Source organism: Cynocephalus volans, chromosome 10 (genome assembly GCF_027409185.1).
Source record: "Cynocephalus volans isolate mCynVol1 chromosome 10, mCynVol1.pri, whole genome shotgun sequence".
NCBI lineage: Eukaryota > Metazoa > Chordata > Mammalia > Dermoptera > Cynocephalidae > Cynocephalus > Cynocephalus volans.
In genome coordinates this window covers 89,784,753-89,805,427 of record NC_084469.1, presented here as the reverse complement: position 1 = coordinate 89,805,427, position 20,675 = coordinate 89,784,753, and the positions used below count along the sequence as shown (strand labels likewise).

The 20,675-nt window shown below is 40.2% G+C and overlaps 1 protein-coding gene across 2 annotated transcripts in view; it reads right to left on the bottom strand.

Moving 5' to 3' along the window:
* The window catches only part of WTIP (WT1 interacting protein), a 103,751-nt gene that overhangs the window by 12,064 nt on the left and 71,012 nt on the right, over positions 1–20,675 (bottom strand). The window lies entirely within an intron of this gene.

The window sequence follows — 20,675 nt, the reverse complement described above, 5'->3', positions numbered from 1 at the left end:
GGGAAACAGTTCCACTAAAGCCAGTGCCTCTCTGTGTTTCCAATAAGAGTCACCTGAGACTTCAAAAAAAGACAGAAAAGCTATCCTTGATATTCTAGTCATCACTGTTACTTGCTTTCCTACATTCACTGGAAATAGTACCCCAAGGGCCGGGCCGTGGCTCACTTGGGAGAATGTGGTGCTGATAACACGAAGGCCACAGGTTCGGATCCCTATAAAGGAACAGCCGGTTAGCTCACCTGGGAGAGCATGGTGATGGCAACACAAAGTCAAGGGTTAAGATTCCCTTACCAGTCATCTTTAAAAAAAAAAGGAAAGAAAAGAAATAGTACCCCAACCTTTCCAATTATTAACCTAATTTCTACCAAATATAGAAAGCCTATCTGAGTGATGTCTGCAAAAGATATAGAAAGGTACTTCAAAATGTTCATGAAAAAATAGAATTAAAAGATAATACAGCTGGCTAGTTAGCTCAGTTGGTTAGAGCACAGGGTCATAACACCAAGGTCAAGGGTTCAGATCCCTGTACCAGCCAGCCACCAAAAAAAAAATAAAATAAAATAAAATTTGTTTAAAAAAAAAAGAGATAAGAAAATACAAATCTTTCCATTAACTTTTTGAAGTACCTTATATTGTGCTTCCAGAAATCAAGCCCTCAAGAACTGGGGACTATGTGAGTACAAGTAATTGCTTGTATAATGTCACCAAATTAAATCCAGTTGGGTTCTTTTTCACTAAATGTAGTTGCATACCCTTACAGCCTACTATAAATGGACGATTAAAAAGTAAGGTTCCCACTGAGCTTTGTTCAGGAGCTATGCAGACTTATAGGCAAACAAATTTAACCAACCCCTGCTCAAATGCCACTTGGTGGCCCTCTTTTCCAACTTCTGAGGGCCTATAATGGGTATACAGAGAATTTTCTTACCTATTCTGCCTCCTCATTGGTTTGCATCTTGTTATTTGGCCTTGCTCACTCCTGCCTTTTGAACAGTTTCCCCCGAAAGTCTTCATAGTACCTCCCATAATCACAATACTTCCCTTAATTCCATAACCAAAATTAGCACCCACCTTTAAAGAGAAAAACATAAGCTAGTTTCCACTAAGAAAATATTCTAGTGGGCTTCCTGGGATTCACTCTTGACATTCGTGGGGTACCAGTAATATGGAATTTGGAAACTAATCCATATATTGGGGGAAATCTTGGCCATGGTGTCCAACCAGACCTCTCAGGGCTTCAGACTGCTAAAAGCCACTCTCCAAAAGGTGGATGATCACATAGGTGTGCAACAAAAATACTTAATGGAATATCAGGCAGCTTTAGATCTCCTTTTTACTCATGCTGGGGACTTGTGCATGGTGCTGAACAAAACACTGTTTTACCTGTCTTTCCCCTGATTTTGTTCCTACTGAAAGGTTAATTTAAAAAGTGGTTGTTTCTTTAGACACTACCAGCAAGTACATTAAGTAAATTCCTCAAGGGAAAGGAACACATGGTGTGTTTATGGCAGCAGGTAACAACTGGTTTCTGGCATCCTAAGTAGTGGATGGCAAGATTAACTTTTTCAAGATTTTCTTCTTTATGTTTCTTATAGTGGGTCTCCAGGTTACTACAACTAGTCTTAACAGACTAATGACAAAAATGGATACCTCTTTATATCAGACCATTCTACAGCAAACTCTGATCCTTAATCACCATCACAGCCTCCACAAAGACTATGACCAAGTGGACTCAAATACTGATGAACTGCCTGTATTGCCTGGACTTAGACTTGTTTTATTTTGATTGGTTCTGTTTGTGGGGGCCGCTGTTAAGGAGCACACTTCAGTTTCCTGGTATTATCCTGATAGTCATCACACTAGTCCCCCTGGTATGCCATATCTTCTCAAGTACTAAATGTTTGTATGAGGTCATCCATCAAACATTGAATGGTCTCACTTTGACTAGACCAGCAAGAACATAAAGAATTATTTAACTGACCTGACATCGTGACTTGTGAATTCCATACTGAGACCAAATAAGTCTATTACAGTAATGACAGAGCATGGCATCAATGCCCAAAGTTTGGGTCAATTTCTCAAAATTGAGAGGCTGGCCAAAAGGAGAGAATTGTTAAACTAAATTTGGCCTGAGGTCGCCTCTGTATCTTGAGTTCCTACGTAATGAATTTCAACCTAGCTTGGTACATAAACAAACTGGAATCCTAACTTAGGAGTCTACTTTTGTAACAAATATCTGAGTCTCAGCCAATCACAGCAACTGACCTTGTCCAAATAAGGCAAATGTCGTGCTCTATCCAGTTTAGCTATTTTCATTTTATGTCCATAAATTCTGCCTGCCCATGTTGCAAAGTGGCATTCTCTGAACATTTTCTGGTTCTGAGGGCCCCTTGATTCACAAATTGTTCTTAAATCAATTAAACCATTAAACTTAATTTGTCTAAAGTTTTTCTTTTAACAGAATAAAGTAGACAGCATGCAAGAACAGATGGGCAATGTAAGCAAAGAGATGGAAATTCTGTGAAGGAATGAAAAAGAAATTCTAGATATCAAAAACACTGTAAGAGAGGAAAGAATTTCTGCACTTGGGATAACTCAATAGAAATAAAAAAAACTGAAAAGCCAGAGGGAGGGAAAAAAAACAGAGAACTGTGGGATAACTATAAAAGATGTATCACCCATGTCATGGAAATTCCAGAAGGAAAAGAAAGGAAGGAAGGGAGAGAAGAAATGCTTGAAACAATAATGACTGAGAATTTCCCCCAAGTTAATGTCAGACATCAATCCACAGACTCAGAAAGTACAGAGAATTCCAGGCAGGATAACTACACCTAGACATAATCATTTTCAAACTACAGAAAATCAAAGATTTTTTAAAAATCTTGAAAGAAGCCAGAAGAAAAACATCTTACCTGTAGAGAGCAAAAGACAAGATTCACACCCAGATTCTCCCCAGAAACTATGCAAGCAAGAAGAGAGTGAAGTGAAATATTCACTCTGACAGAAAAAACCACTGACAGAACTCAGTACCCTGTGAAATTATCTTTCATGTGATGAAGAAATGATGACTTTATTAGGCAAACAAATATTGAGGTAATTTGTTGCCAGTGAACCTGCATTGTAAGACATGTCTAAAACACTCCTCTAGAGAGAAGAAAAATGATATAGGTCAAAAACTTGGATCTACCTAAAGAAAGAGCATCAGAGAAGGAATAAGGGAAGGTAAAATAAAAACATTTATTTTTCTTATTCTTAAATGATCTAACAGATAACAGTTTGTCCAAATAATAATAGTAACAATGCATTTGATTATGTACGTTATTTGAAAGTGGACGTGGAGTAATTGCAAATGTATATTGCATACTCTAGGGCAACCATTAAAAAAGATTAGGAAAAACCATAACCAATATGCTAATAAAGGAGAAATATGGAATCATAAAATGGTCAGTTAAAACCACAAAAGGCAGAAAAAGAATGAAAGACAAAAATAGGAACAAATAACAAGGGCAACAAATAGAAAATGGCAGCAAATATGGTACATATTAATCCAACTATATCAATAATCCCTTTGAACGTCAGTGGTGTAAATGCTCCAATTAAGATGAAGATCATCAGAGTGGATCAGGAGAAAAGACTATATGACCACAAGAAAGCCACTTTAAATATAAAGACACATGTAGATTAAAAGTAAGTAGATGGAGAAAGATGAACCATGATCAAATTAATCAAAAGAAAGGAGGAGCAGCTATATTAATTCCCGACAGAGCAGATTTCAGACCAAGGAAAGTTATCATGGATAAAGAAGAGCATTACATAATGATAAAGGGGTCAATCCTCCAGGAAGAAACAGCAGTCCTTAATGTGAATGTGCCTAACAGCAGCACATCAAAATATGTGAGGCAAAAACTGATAGAACTACAAGGAGAAACAGAATAGTTTACTATTACAGATGGAGATTTTAACATCACTCTATCAGAAATGGAAGATCCAGCAAGCAGAAAATCAGTGAGAACATAGTTGAATTCAACAATGCTTCAATCAATCAACTGGATATGATGGACTATTTCATTCAACAACAGCAGAATCATATTCTTCTCAAGCTCACATGGTCCTTTTACCAAGATAGATCATATTCTGGGTCATAAAACACACCTAAACACATTTAAAAGAGCAGAAATCATACAGTGTCTGCTCTCAGGCCACAATGAAATTAAATTAAAAGTCAATAGCAGAAAGACAGCTAGAAAATCCCCAAATACGTGGATTTAAACAACACACTTCTAAATAACACAAAAGTAATAGGGAAAAAAATCTCAAGAGATAGAAACAATATTTTGAACTAAATAAAAATGAACACACAACTTACCAAAATTTGTCAGATGCAGTGCAACAATGTTTAGCGGAAAATTTATAGCATTGAATGCAAATATTAGAAAAGCACAACTATCTAAAATCAACCATCTAAGTTTCCACCTTAGGAAACTAGCGGGAAAAGAGCAAATTAAATCCAAAGTAAGCAGAAGAGAAGATAAAATAAAAATTAGTGCAGAAATCAATGAAATTGAAAGCAGGAAATCAATAGAGAAAATCAATAAGCTGGTTCTTTGAAAATATCAATAAAATCAATAAGCCTCTAGCCAAACTAAGACAAAAATAGACAGGAAACAAATCACTAAAAACAGGAATGAGAAAGAAGACATTATTACAGATCCTATAAACGTTAAAAAGATAATAAAGGAATACTATGAACAACTCTTTGGTTTCCATTGGCTTGGAATCTGTCCATCCCTTCATTTTCAGTTCATGCATGTTCTTACAGTGAGTCTCTTGTAGGCTACATATAGTTGGGTCTTGGTTTTTGTGTGTGTGTGTGCGTTTTTGTTTTTGTTTTCTTAATTAAGAATATTCATGAGATACAAAGCTAATTGTTACGCATTGTGCCCATGATGTGAGGGCCAGATTCACACTGGGGTCTTGTTTTTTTAATCCATTCAGCAACTCTGTCTTTTAATTGGAGAATTTAGTCCACTTACATGCAAGGTAATTATTGACAGATAAGAACTGACTACTGCCATTTCATTACTTGCTTGCTAGTTGTTTTATATAGGTCCTTTCTTGCTCTCTTACTTTCTTACTTTGTGGTTAAATGGTTTTCTTTAGTAGTATGCTTCAATTCCTTGCTTTTTATTTTTAGTGTATCTATTACAGTTTTTTGTTTTGTGGTTACCATGAAGCTTACACACACACAAAGATCTTATAATTATAACAGGTCATTTTAACTGATAACAACTAACTTTGATTGCAGAACAAAGAAAAAAAAAACACTCTACATTTTCATTCCATTCCACCACACACACACATTTTGAATTTTTGATGTCACGATTTACATCTTTTTTATTGCTTTTCTCTTAATGGTAGTTATTATTTTTAATAGTTTTGTATTTTAATCTTCATAGTATGTATATATAAGTGGTTTACATGCTATGATCATAATATTAGAGTACTCTGAATTTGTCTGCATACTTACTTTTCCCATTAGTTTTAAACCTTCAGTTGTTTTTGTGTTACACATTAGTCTGGGGGAGACCCACAGTGAGTACCCAGGCAGTGTGGGGATGCCAGTTAAGGACTTGTGCCCAGAGGACCCATGGAACATGCTTCCTGCAGCTTGGCACTGCTGAACATACTTTCTGATTCAGTCTCTGGAGCTGGAATAGAGTAGCCACCAGATCCACCCACTGGCCACTGCTCGCCCCACCCCCACTCTTTGTCTCTAGTTGGCCTCAAGTGTTTTAGCCCTATAGGCACACATGATGCTTCTTATGGGTCAAGGCAGGAGCAAGTTTCCCGTGAAGGGACCCATGAGTCCAGAGGACTTTCCGCGTGTGGTACCTTGCTTGCTCGGGGAAGGGACATCACGGCTAAAGAAAACCATGTCCCTTATGGTCTGCTCTCAGTTTTTGTCTGCTCTGCAGACCAAGGGATTGCCACAGACTCAGTTTTGAGTTCTGAGATATTCTGGTGATAATAGTGCTACTGCATAGTTCTTAATTGGTTTTCTGTGGGGGAGAGTGAAGCCAGCAGCTCCTGCTCCACCATTTTGCTGACATCTACCTCAAAATGATCATATGTGTAAAAAACCCAAAAGACTATAGAAAAAAAATGTTAAAAATAGATACTGCCAGCACCTCAGGGCTACCTTGAGACATGAGGCTTGGAGCAGGGACTAGACCCCCCCTCCCACAACCAGGCACACTGCCAGCACCAAGGAGCATGCCCAAACCATCACCTCCATGTGGGTAGCCCACCACAGCCATGACAATAACTACAGCTGCCGTGAAAGTGGCTAGATGCCACAACCACCACTCAGATGGTCTGCCGGCCACTGGAGTGCATTGACACAAAAAGAGTCACCAGCAGAGACCAAAGAAAAGAAGAGGATGTCTCTCTCCACAAAGCCCATTCCAGAGTGACAGAAGAAGCATCTGCTCTACAATAATATTGGGGGAACTTAATACACCTCTCAGCATTGGACAGATCATCTAGGCAACAAATCAACAGAGTAACCATTACTCTTTCAGAAGGAGAGATGAAATCTAGGGTAATTAGAGGGGGCAGGAGGGAGGGAGAGAGGGATGGGGAGAGATTCGACAAGGTGCATAAAGAATAAGTATGATTTGTAACAATACATATGCTAGTAATATTGATTTGATCAACATGTCAATGTTGAACTCCAAAAACATGTATAATCTGTTATGATTCAATAAAAATTTTTTAAAAACTGTTAAAAATAGCAAATTCAGTTAAGTTGCAGGATACAAAATCAACATGCAAGAATCATCTGCTTTTCTATACACTAACAAACATCCAAAAGGAAATTGAGAAAATGATTCCATTTGCAGTAGCATCAAAAAATACAATACGTAGGAATAAATTTAACCAAAGAGATGGTCATGAATTGAAGACTTAATATTGTTAAATGTCCATAGTACTCAAAGTGACCTACAGATTCCATGCAATCTCTATCAAAATCCCAACAGCTCTTTTTAAAGAAATAGCAAAAAATAATCTTAAAATTCATATGGAACCACAAAGGACCCTGAATAGCCAAGACAATCTTGAGAGAGAAGAATAAAGCTAGAGTCATCACACTTCCTGATTCTAAAACTTATTACAAAGCTATAGTAATCAAAACAATAGGGTATTGGCATAAATACAGACATATAGACCAATAGAGCAGAACAGAGAGCCCAGAAAAGTAAGCCTATCTGTATAGTCCATCTTTGACAAGAGTGCTAAGAATATGCAATAGAGAAAAGATAGTCTCTTCAACAAATTGTGTTGGGAACACCAGATATCCACGTAAAAGAATGAAATTGGACTCATCTTACACCATACACAAAAATTAACTCAAAATGGATTAGGGATGCAAATGTACAACCTGAAACTGTGAAACTCCTAGAATAAAATATAGGTGAAAGCCTTTGTGACATTGGTCTTAGCAATGATTTCTTGGATATGACACCAAAAGCACAGGCTAAGAGAGCAAAAATTGACAAGTGGGATTACATCAAACTAAAAAGCTTCTGCACAGCAAAAGGATCAACTTCAGGTCTATAGCATTTGCTTAGCATTTAAATTTTAGTGTCAAAGCTTCACTTGAAAAAAAACTTGCAGAGATTTTTGAATGACTTCTTTCAAATTAATCTTTTATTTTTACTTTCATATTTGCAACCAGTCAAAAAGAAAAGAGAAAAGAAAAGGTAACCTACAGAATGGGAAAAAATACATAAAAACTATTTGCAATCCACATATCTGATGAGGAATTAACATCCAAAATATATAGGAATTCCTGCAACTCAATAGCAAAAAAATAACAAAAACAAATTACTCAATTAAATAATGGCAAAGGACGTGAATAGACTTTCCAAAAGAAGACATACAAATGGTTGACAAGTACATGAAAAGGTGCTCAACATCACTAATCATCAGGGAAATGCATATTAAAACTGTAATGTGGTATCACCACACAACTGTTATTATCCTAAAAAAAAAAAAAAAAGCAAAAAATAACAAATGTTGGCAGGGATACATTTTGAGAAATGCATCCTTAGGTGAGTTTGTCATTGTGCAAACATCATAGAGTGCACTTACACAATCCTCGATGGTATAGCCTGCTACACACCTAGGCTGTGTGATTTAACATATTGCTCTGACCACTGTCATACACAAGTACATGGTCCATTGTTGACTGAAACGTCATCATGTGGTGCATGACTGTAAACTACCATATGATCCCACTTCTGGGTATATATATCAAAAAAAATTGAAAGCAGGGTCTTGAGGAGATATTTGCATACCGTTTTTTATTGCAGCACTACTCAAAATAGCCAAGATATGGAAGCAACCTAAATATTCATCAACAGATGAATGTATAATGAAAATGTACACACATATAATGTAGCATTATTCAGTCTTGAAGAAGAAAGAAATCATGCAGTATGTGAAAAGATGGATGAATTTAGAGGACATTATTCTAAATGAAGGAAGTCACAGAAAGACAAATACTGCATTTTTCTCTTATATGAGGTATCTAAAGTAGTCAAACCCATAGAGGCAGAGAGTAGAATGGTGTTTGCCAGGGGCCTGGAGGAGGAGGAAATGGAGAGTTGCTGTTCAATGAATATAAAGTTTCAGTTATGCAAGATGAAAAAGTTCTATATATCTGCCATATACCACAGTGCTTATAGTTAGCAATACTGTACTGTGTACCTACAAATTTGTCAAGAGGGTAGATCTCATGTGTTTTTCCACCATAATAAAAAAAAAGACTCAAAAAAAAACCCTGAAATATCCATCAACACATAATTAAATAAACAGTTTTGGTATATAAATACAATGAAATTCTACCCAGCCAAAAAAAATTTTGAACTTTTGTTACATGTGAAAACATAGTTAAACAAAAGGAACTGGATATAAAAAATTATTTACTGTATGATTCCATTTATACGGGGACATAATGAAAATGTTAATATCTCTATTGTGTTGTGTTACCAGTGTAAAAATTTCTCAAAACTCATCAAAGTGTACACTAAAATTGGGTACATTTTACTGTAAATGAATTATATCTGAATAAATGGTTTAAGGAGACTCAATAGTTTCATTACCCCCCCCAAAAAATTGCCTGCAAATATTCTAACACTATCCATAAAGAGGAAAAGTGTGAAGGAGAGTAAGTCAGAATGGGAAGGAACAGCAATTTTAACTGATTGTGCTTAAAATATCCTTTTTTTTCAAATTTAAAAAAAATAACATGTAAACACTTTGCTATGTCCCTTTCTAGCAATTGGAAGTGTTATATGGAAGTTAGGGAACCTAAACCTCATACTTCATTAGCTTTATGATTAAATATGCATCTGCATTGGAAGCTAAAAGAAGAAAGTGAAATGTTTGGGACAAACCATAGGGTAATATGAGAAGCAGTATAAAGTTGTTTTTCACTGGTTGAAGAGAAATGTGCAGTAAGCTGAGGTGAAATATGATGAAGGTAAAGAGAAGCCATTCATCCCAGTTTTCTGGCTTTATCTAATAATGCTCCAGCTTAACTGGAAAGATAGGACTCATCATGAAACGAGGATTGTCCAAGCAACTATAGTGAGTGTACAAAAAACAGGCATGCACAAATTCATGGCTTACCAAAGCATACAGGTGGGTTAGGGAGATAAGTGAGGTCAGGAAGGATACAAGCATGTGTAAACACGGGGATAGGTTCCTGGAAGAGCTGACATTCAGCTAGTTTATTCCAGTATATATTACAGTCTTGGCTCTCAAATATTGAAATATTTTATATTTTGACTCATAATTGCTGTTCCAAGCCTTCCAAGACTCTCACCACTGCCACCATCTCAGGTATCCTAGTTCTATGGCAAATCAACTGTTAACTCATCAATTAAACTTTAACAACTGAGTCACTGGGATGTTTTAAAGGACCCTTCAACTGGCTTACTGTGGTTCTAATTTATCACAGCTTCATCTGGTATGACCCTTAAGAGGCCCATCTCCTGGGCACTGCTAAGAAATTCTCTGACTACCCAGAGTGATAGCTACTGCCCTATCCAGGCAACCTCACTCAGCTTGGGTGACATGGCCCAATCTAGGAATTGCCAGGGGATTTTTGGATAACTTCCAGGCAGCTCAGTGAATGTCCTTTGCACTGGCCCACATTCCTTCATTCCCTCCAGCCAGAACCATCCTTGATTCAAGTAGGGCAAAAAGCACCATGAGAAGCAGCACTGGCACCCCAGTGTACAAATGCCAGCTTGCCCATTGCCCCACCCAACCCCCATCACTGTGGCTACCCAATGCTGATTTTGCCCCTGAAGTCACTCTTATCAGTCAGGGTCCAGTCAGGAAACAGAAATCACTCCAGCAACTTAAACTTCTGCATACGTAGGATACATTCCCTGTGTCACATATATGTCTCACACACTATTCTATATGTTACATCCTGTTGTCTCTGTGTTTTATTCTAGCTATTTTCCTTGAATCTGAATTCCAATGTACCAGTTTTCTCAACAACTGCACCTAATCTGCCATCAAATCTATTATTTGAATTCTTAACTTTAGTTATTGTATTTTTCAGTTCTAGAATTTACATTTTGTTCTTTTTTAATTCTTTCTAGCTAACTGCTAAAATTAACTGCCTTGGGTTGAATGTCCCCCCAAAACTTCATCCCCACTGTAACTGTTGAGAGTGGGAAATCCTGTTATGGTCATTGAAAGGTGGGGCCTTGAAGAGGTGATTAGATTATAGGACCATGCCATAGTGAAGGGATTAAAAATGGTGGTTATGGGCATGCTTTGGAGGGCTTTGAATGAGGAGGTTAGTGTCACTCTCTGCTCTGCCATTTTCTGCAATGTAAGACCACTAGGTCACTGTCACCACCACCAAGACCCTCACCAGATGTATTCCCTGCACTGTGGACTTCTCAGCCTCTGAAACTGTAAGCAACAAATTTCATTTTCCTATAAATCACCCAGTTCCAGGTATTTCTGATATAAGTAACAGAAACAGACTAATACATTAACCATCTTGTAATTTAATTTATTTAACTTCTTAAGCACATTTATTTTAAATTCCATGTCCGATAACTTTAATGTGAGTTTATTTTAATTGTTTTTTCTTTTGACTTTTAAAGCTACTGGTTTTTGCATGCTTGTTTTTTAATAATTTGTAAGACATTGTAAATAACAAGTCACAAAGATAATTTCAAGCCTTAGATGATATATTCCTCCAGAGAAAAAAATACTTTTACCCTTGTCATGCTAATAGGGTAGGTGAAGATCACTTTAATCCAACCTGGTTTTGAGTTTACATAACTGGTCTATTTCTGCTTTACTATTTCTCTAGAGTGTAGCCTTTGGAGTACCATTGAAAACCTGAAGTGCTAACCCAGCCTTTCCTCACTGGTGGACCCTGAAATCAAAATTTGTCCCCCAACCCCAATGAGACTGCAAAAAGATCTGTTTAATGTTACAGCCTTTCAGCTGCCCTTTTAAATTGACAGATGCCTCAAAGGGAAAAGCAGTGCAGAATGTCATGCACACTTCTTTGGACTTCCCTTTTTTCCAGGATCTTTCTTCCTCAAATAATCACTGCCTTGGTAGTGCTCTGCTGCATCAAATAGTCATTTTTTGTTTTGTTTCATTTTGCTTAATTTTTCTAGTTAGTTTCAGTAGTAGAGTTGATCTGGTACAATCTAGTCCATCACTTTTGGGACCAAAAGTCCCCTCTTCAAGGTCTTTGAACCCAAATGTCTACCCAGAAATACCCATGTGAAGAGACAATACACCCACACACAGACATTCAGACAAACAAACTCATTTAGCAAATATTTGTTGAGCCCTGACTCCGTGGCTGATTCTGTACTAGGGCATTCTCACAGACATTTGCCAAGACACACATTCATGCACCATGGTCTCCTGGGTGTGCATGCACACACGCATACTTGTGGGCTTACATAACAGACAGGGCTCAGACTGTTCCCAGTCCCAGGGTTCTCAAGGGAGGAGAGTGTCATGCCAACCCCTCCCTCCGGCTAGATGCTGAGCCCAAGTTCTTGACACACTGCCACACCAACAGCACAGCTCAGGACCTTGGGTCTCTCTTCAGACCTGTCCTGACCCCCTTTACCCACATAGGAGGGGTATGTCAGATGTCCAGATATACATAATGCTTATGCCACGGTTCAATTCCCTGTCTGTGCCTGCTGGGACCAGACTCAGCTGCCATGAAGATGACGCCCACTGTGTGTGCTCTTCTGCTGGCTCTGGTCTTGGGCTCAATGTGGGGAGAAAGGGAGGTGGCCATCTCCTTTCCTCGCATCACCTCACCTGGTCTCACCTTCCACAGCTCCAGACATCTGGGTTTTTTTTGGTTTTTCTTAAATAAATTTCTTCATGAAGGTGGTTAATAAATGCAAAATCACAGCTAGATATAAAACAGTTCTAGTGGTCTACAGTAGTGCTAGGCATTACAATTAAAAATAATTTAATGTATGTTCTCAATTGGCTAGAAGAGAGGAGCTCAAATGCTCTCATTGAAAATAAATAATAAATTTTTGTGATGACAATTATGCTAATTACCCTGATTTGATCATCATACATTGTATAGATGCATTGAAGTATAACTCTACCCCATAAATATGTACAATCAATATCCGTCACAAAATTAATTAATTAATTAATTAATAAGAAGAGTTTTGGAGTAATTTATTCCAGTGAATTGAACTGTTTTCTAATGGGAAGCACTGTAAAAAAGTGGTCAAACTAGTTTTAATGGGTATTTGTAATCATTAGTTTTCAAATTAAAGTTAATAGGCATTTTTGCATACAAGTTAAAAATATATAAATCTTTTTATTATTTCTGATAGATGCATTGCAGAATGCTCTGTCCCAGTGAATTAAATTGTTCTCTAAAAGGGAAACTGTAAGCAACTGTTCACAATTGGGGGGGGGAGGAAGGCATTTCTAACCACGTTACAGCTCTAGACATTTGTAATGGGAGGTTTCACTTCTGACCTGTGTTGCTTTCTCATCTCACCTCATCCTCCACAGGGGATGGCTGCCTGCATTTCAATAGATTGCTTCTGCACGTTTCTACTGCTTTGTTCTGAGATGCCCTGAAATTGGAGCTTGATAAATATCACCCCATCTCCCTGACCGTTCAGTCTTTCCTCAAGCTCCAGCAATGCTATGCCAACATTTCAGGTTAGAAAAGCTTGCTCATACAAAGACAACAATGAGTGTGCCCCTGTGGGACCTGTACACACTGCACATCCTCAAGTTCCAGGCCTTATAGCCCTGCAGATGCCTTCCCTTCCCCCTTCCCACATCCTGAGCAGGATGCCACATCCTGGGATGCCCAAGATCAGACCCCCAAATGCTCCAGCAAGGCTTTGTGCCTCACCTCTCCCAGCCCTTAGACCAGAGGCTGCAACCCTGCAAGGGGAGCGCCCTGCTCCTGGTGCCCAGCAGAGGACCAGGCATACAGGGGATCACAATCAGTGCATCAACCGACTGATTGATGAAGAAACCCTAATACATGGTCACAAAGAATGGAGCAACACACCCAGACCCCGCAGGCACACACTGTGCATACTATGGTGCTTAAAGATATGTTACACCAACATATACAGAGTCACACAGTCACACAGTCACACTAGATATCATAACCTGCACTCACTGTCTTTGTCCCAGAGTCTGTGATACCGAAGAAAAGGACAAACTTCAAGGAAATTCTCTGAGATCTGGGGACAGGGTGGTTAACTATGGGTCTGGGGGCCCTTTGACTGAGGCCACCAGCTCCTCTCTTTTTTCCTTTTCCAACAGGGGTAGATCATGGCCAGTAAGGAATGCTTGCCTAATGAGCTTAATGGACTTGATGGGCTTCCTTCCCATCCGAGGACCCTGCAGCCCGCCTGGCCCTTCTCCCTTCCTCAAGGCTCCTGGCCTGGCTCTGTCTGTGACTATGTGGATCCCAATAAATGTCTGCAGCTCAACTCTGTGTTCTGGCATTTTGGAGGGGCAGGATGTGCCTGTATGTACAATATGTGATCAGGGTCTGTGTATGAAAATATGTGACTTAGTAAGAATTGACCGAGTTTGGCATAGAAATGCCTATTTTCTGAGCTCAGGAAATCAATCCTAACACAGTCTTATACTTCCAATCTTGCCAAGCCCTTCTTCCTTCTCCCTTTCCCCCACCACGACCCCGCACCCCCTCCACCCAACCACCCAGGGCGCCCCAGTGCTCCTGACACTGGAGACTGGGAAATCCAGCCTGGCCTGGCTCAGTCACAGACCACAGAGTTCCACTTAAATAGCAACAGCTCAACTCTGGCTCCCAAGATCTGGCTGGGACCAAGGGGTCTATGTGAGGACATGTGTCTGTGTGGCCATATTATGATAACACCGAGTCACTGAGATCATATGGAATGAGTTTGTCACCCTCGGGCATGGCTCTTCTCACCTCACCCCTCAGTTGATTTCATCCTCACAGAGGTTTCAATTGCCTTCAATATATTGACGAGGCTCAATCAACTTCCTCTGGGAGAGGTCCCTCCCCAGAAACTCAGTCCCTTGCATGCAGGAACCTTGGACCTTTCAGGTGGTGGTCCCACCCCCACCCATCAGCTCATATTGCCCTTGACTCTTTCCTCTCCCTCTTCCCCACACGTGGCTCAGCCCCACATCCTGTAGGTGACATCCTCCAGACCTTGCCCTCCCTTCTGTTCAGGCTACCATTTTCTCGCTCCTTCTGGGTCACCCTGCCTCCAGCCTAGTTCCCCTCGTAAGTCATCACTCTGAAAACCAACCTGGCTGTGTCCTTCTCCCTGAGGACTTTCAAGGGCTCCTCATTCCCCTACAAGTGCAGATCAACCCCTTGGCAAGGCACGCAAGGCTTGCCAGAATCTGACCCCACGGCCGGCCAGCCTCAGTCCCTCCGCTCCCTGATTCCACTTTCCCAACAGGTGCTTCAACCCAGACTCTTACTGCCTGAAAGGCCATTTCTTCCTGTCACTTATGCTCCTTGTTAACTCTTAGCCATCATTTCCTCTTACGTCACACTTTCAGGGGCCCCCAGCTCAGGCCACAACTTCTCCCCTCTCTTCCCAGAATTCCCCTCCCTTAATACCCTGTCTGTCCTGCTCATCACCCGCCTCCTTAGTAAGTGAAGGAATGTCCATCGCCACGTGTCAGGCACTTTTCCGGAGCTGGCACACAGTGGAGAACAAGGCAGCGAAGGGCTCTGCTTTTACATTCAAGTTGAAGAGTTGGTCTAAAGCCACAGAGAATTTTTGAGGAGTGATGAGGACCACAAAGAACACAAAACAAGGTAGCGTGACAGAGTGCGACTGTGCTGGGGAGTCGCCTGGGGTGGAGTGTCCTGAAAGGTACCTAAGGAGAAGACATTTCCTCTGAGAGCAGAACAGCACGAGGCAGCCCACCAGGTGGACATCTCGGGAACCCCGCACGATGTAGGAAGAGGTTAGCACGTTGGAAGAACAGCCGGTGTGCCTGGAGCAAGGAGCAGCGTGGTCAGAGGTCAGGCCAGAGAAGGAGGTGAGCACCACATCACAAGGGGCCTCGGAGAAATTTGGACCTTTTCCCAGGTATGATGAAAAATCAAGGGAGAAGATCAGCGGGGTTTAACAAGGCCGTCATTTTCTCCATGGGGAATAGAGTAAAGGGGGTTAGAACGGAGGCAGCCACACCAACCAGGAAGCCACTGTGGCCATCAGGTAGAGATGATGGCACTGCTGCAGCATAGCTGCGGAAATGACAAGAGGTAGACAGATGCTGAAGGCAGCACTGACAGGACCTAATGCCAAATTAATATATATAGAAAGGGAAAGGGGTATGAAGGATGACTCTGTCACATTTGGACTTGAGCGAGAGGGTAGGGAGCTACGCTACTGCTGAGAAAGGGAAACCTAGAGGAGAAGCAGATTTAGGGCAAAGATCAGGAGTTCCATGGTGTCCTTGTTAAGTTTAAATTGTTAATTAGAATCCAAGAGAAGATGACAAAGTGGTCATGCAGGGTTCTAGTTTGGAGCTCAGGGGAGAGTCAGGCCTGGAGACAAAACTAGATGAATTTCAGCACGAAGGTTGTATTTAAAGCCTTGGAACTTGAGAAAATAATAAGCCATGTATTACTGAATTCAGTCTCAATTATAATTTGAGTTTTACCAATCAAAGATCATGAGTTTCAACTAGAAGTTAATGAACAAAAAATATCAGAAATGTCCTGAGAAATTTTAGGCAAAGAAGTTGTGGATATAAGTACTTTAGGAATGCAAAAGCATTCACGTTTGTTCGAAAGGATAAGGAAGACATCAGAAAATATTTGTCAGTTACTGTAAGTCTGCCTTTGATCTTTTAAGTTGCTATGAAATTGAGTATAGCACTGTCCTATGAGAACCTACTTTAACTACATTGGTTACTACTCTTTCTGTCACTCTTAATGATATGTGATGTTCACTGTACTTGTCAGTACAGGGAATTGTATTTACTCCTTGCATGTTTTATAGAGAATTTAATTTAAGCAATAACCTTGTAATATTTAGCCCCCCACTATCTAGAGCTCCTATGGTGCACACAAAAATGCTTCACTCATATCCCCCTCAAGAATGGTCTTGCTGCCCAACTGTGGAAAGTGCTGCCAACAGACACCCTTTATTTGTCATCACCTTCATGGATTGCCCCAGCTGCAGAGCGCCTCCTTGCCCGAATTCACACTCTTCCAGTGCATGCCCCACCTCAATGACTAGTCATGGCAGGGTTTAAAGGCCCTGCTTTTTGAGGTCCAAAACAGAACAACTCTGATGGGTCATTTCAACTCTAGGGCTTTCCAGCTGGCTGGTGTGAGGCTGCAAGGCCTATATTTCAACTTCTCCCTCTCCTCGATTCTGTTTTCACCCCTCACTTTTACACATGTTGACTCCAAGGGCACTCCCTAATAAATATCCTGAATGCTAAACTCTGTCTCAGATTCTGCATCTCAGGGTTCTCAACGTGCAACAATTAGTGCCAAGTGATAAGACTGAATTTTGATGCTGGATCAGCAAACTAGCAATGAGGACCTGTCACTGGTGATAGGTGGAGCAAAGATAATCCCTGGCAGAAGAGTTAAAGCTTTCACCATCTCATGTTCATGGATTGGAAGAATTAATATTGTTAAAATGGCCATACTACCCAAGGCAATCAACAGATTCAGTGCAATTCCTACCAAAATACTAATGACATTCTTCACAGAAATAGAAAAACAATCCTAAAATCATGTGGAACCACAAAAGATCTGAAATAGCCAAAGCAATTCTGAGCAAAAAGAACAAAGCTGGAGGCATCACACTACCTGACTCCAAAATAGGCTACAAATCTATAGTTACTATAACAGCATGGTACTGGCATTAAAACATACACATAGACCAAAGGAACAGAATAGAGAACTCAGAAATAAACCTACATATTTACAACCAGCTGATTTTTCACAAAGGTGCCAAAAGCATACACTGGGGAAAGGACAGCTTCATCAATAAATGATGCTGGGAAAACTGAATATCCACAGGCAGAAGAATGAGACTAGACCCTTCTCTCTCACCATATACAAAAATCAACTCAAAGTGGATTAAAGACTTAAATAAATGTAAGACCTGAAACTATGAGACTACTAGAAGAAAACATAGGAGAAATGCTTCAGGACAATCGTCAGGGCAAAGATTTTATTGATAAGACTTCAGAAGCACAGGCAACAAAAGCAAAAATAGACAAATGGGATTTATAAAACTAAAAAGCTTCTTCACAGCAAAGGAAACAATCAGAGCAAAGAGATATCTTGCAGAATGGGAGAAAATGCAAACTATCCATTCAACAAGGGATTCAAATCCAGAATATATAAGGAACACAAACAACTCAACAGTGAAAAACTACAAATAATCCAATTAAAAAATGTGCAAATGATCTGAATAGACATTTCTCAAAAGAAGACATACAAATGGCCAGGAGGTATATTTAAAAATGCTCAACATCACTAAGCATCAGGTTAATGCAAATTAAAACCACAGTGAGACACCATCTCTCCCCAGTTAGAATGGCTATTATTAAAAATACAGAAAATAACAAATGCTAACAGCAATGAGGAAAAAGGAATCTCTTGTTCATTATGGGTGGGAATGTAAAGTAGTACAGCCATTATGGAAAACAGTATAGAGATTTCTCCAAAATCTAAAAATAGGACTACCATGTGATCCAGCAATCTCAAGACTAGGTATGTATCCAAAGGAAAGGAAATTAATATGTCAAAGAGATATCTGCACTACCATGTTTATAGCAGCATTATTCACAATAACGAAGACATGAAATCGACTCAAGTGTCCATCAGCAGATGAATGGATAAAGAAAATATGGTAGATATACACAATGAAATACTACTCGGCCATAAAAAAATAATGAAATCCTGTCATTCACAGCAACATGGATAAGCCTGGAGGACATTATGTTAGGTGAAATAAGCTGGGCACAGAAAGAGAAATATCACATGTTCTGACTCATATGTGGAAGCTAAAAAAGTTGATTTCATAAAAGTAGAAAGTGGAATAATAATTAATAGAAACTGGGAAGGATAGGGGAAGGGAGGAGAGGTTGGTTAACAAGTAAATAATTAAGCTAGATAAGAGGAATATAGTTAACAACAATTATTGTATATTTCCAAATAACCATAAGAAAGGATATTGAATGTTCCTAACACAAAAAAGAAATGGTTATGTGATAGATTTGCTAATTAGCCTGCTTTGATCTTCACACACTGTATACATGAATCAAAATACACTGTATCCATCCCATGAATATGTGCAATTATTATGTGTCCACTAAAATTTTTTAAATATTTTCACCAATAATGAGTTGGGATGGTAAGCCAGTAGAAGGGAATGCACCAGCTGGTGTCAAGTACCAATACTTTGAAAAGTCTAGGGGACATAATAACTCTAAAAACAGTGGAATTGGATGGCTATTGCTAAGTTCTTTTGAAACTTAAGAAAGAGATAGGAAAGACTGGGAGTGATTAACAGTCAACTGAATGCCAAATGTGAAAGCCAGAATGCTTCTTTCATGGTATAGAGTAGGAGAACTGACAAACTTACAACCAGGTCCACAATGTAACCTTCAGAGTAGCCAAGCTCCAAAGAAGGAAAAACTCCCAAACAAAGCAGATCTTCTATGCCCAAGTCAGAAGCTGGTTGAGAAAGAAAGAAAGAGACCTTGACTGCAGACAGGATGGAGCCATGTAGGTTAATACATCCCAAAATGTTTAATTCTCAGTGTTCCTGAGCCCTCAGAGCCTACAGAGTGGGCCACTGTGGCGGTCTGCTGTGGCTAATGTCTCAAATCCTGCCAACTGGGCCGACGGTTGAGCTAGGTCTAGGTCTGGAGCTCCCAGACCCCTCAAGCCCATTCACAGACTGGGCCACAAACCCTTCACATGCCAGGCTGGGTTCCCAGACCCCTAACACACAGGTCTATGAGTTAGACAAATGGCCAAAAGGTCCTTGGAAGCAGTAGGCTGGAAAGCATGGCTGTGCCAGGCGGACACTCAAGAAAGATGCCCACCCTCCTGCTTCACTAAAATTCTTCTCTCTCTCTCTCTCTCTCTCCTCTCTCTCCCTCTCCTCTCTCTCTCTCTCTCTCCCTCTCTCTTCCCCTCTCTCCCTCTCTCTACTATAGCACTCTCTCTCTGAAGAACACAAGAATAGCAACAAAACTAAAAAGATACATTGGCACGCATGTGCACTACACACATACACACACACACACACACACACACACACACTCACACAGACACACACACAATTTGCTTACAATGGATGTGCTAAAACCACACCCCACTAGACCTGAGGCGAGGGCCCTGACCAAACTATTCTATTTTTCCAACAATCCACCCGTTCAGGGTCCTTGCCATACAATCTATGCGTTCAGAATCTTCCACTATGTTCCCTTAGTGAGGATAAATAACCCTTACATTCACACTTTACACATTCCATTCCAGTCCCAAAAGTCTTAGCTTGCTCCAGCACCAACTCAAAAGTCCAAAGTCCAAAGTCTCCTCTGAGACCAAAGGCAAAAGTCCTTTCAGCCGTGAACCTGTAAAAAGTCAAAAACAAGTTTATCTACTTCCAAGATACAGTGGGACAGACATTGGGTACACATTCTCATTCCAGAAGGGAGGAACAGAAAGGAAAAACATTCCCCAAACAAATCCAAAACCCAAACACAGCAAATGTTAAGCACAATGGGGCATCTGGACCCCGAAAGTGTTGGGCAACCTTGCTCCTACAGCTCTGCCAGGTGCAGACCATTGAGCTGCCTGGAGCCTGCAGCTTTTCCAAGCTGGCACTACATCCTGCCAGCAGCCCCATGGTTCTGGGCTCCTGGTGGCAGTCTCACCATCCTGGCTCCACTAGACTATTCCTCAGTGGGGGTTCTCTGTGGGGGCTCCAACCCCACTTTTCTGCCCCACATTGCTCCATGGGTGACCTCTGCAGCATCTCCACCCCTGCAGCAGGTCTCTGCCTGAGTCCCCTGGCTTTTTCATACATCTTCTGAAATCTGGGTGGAGG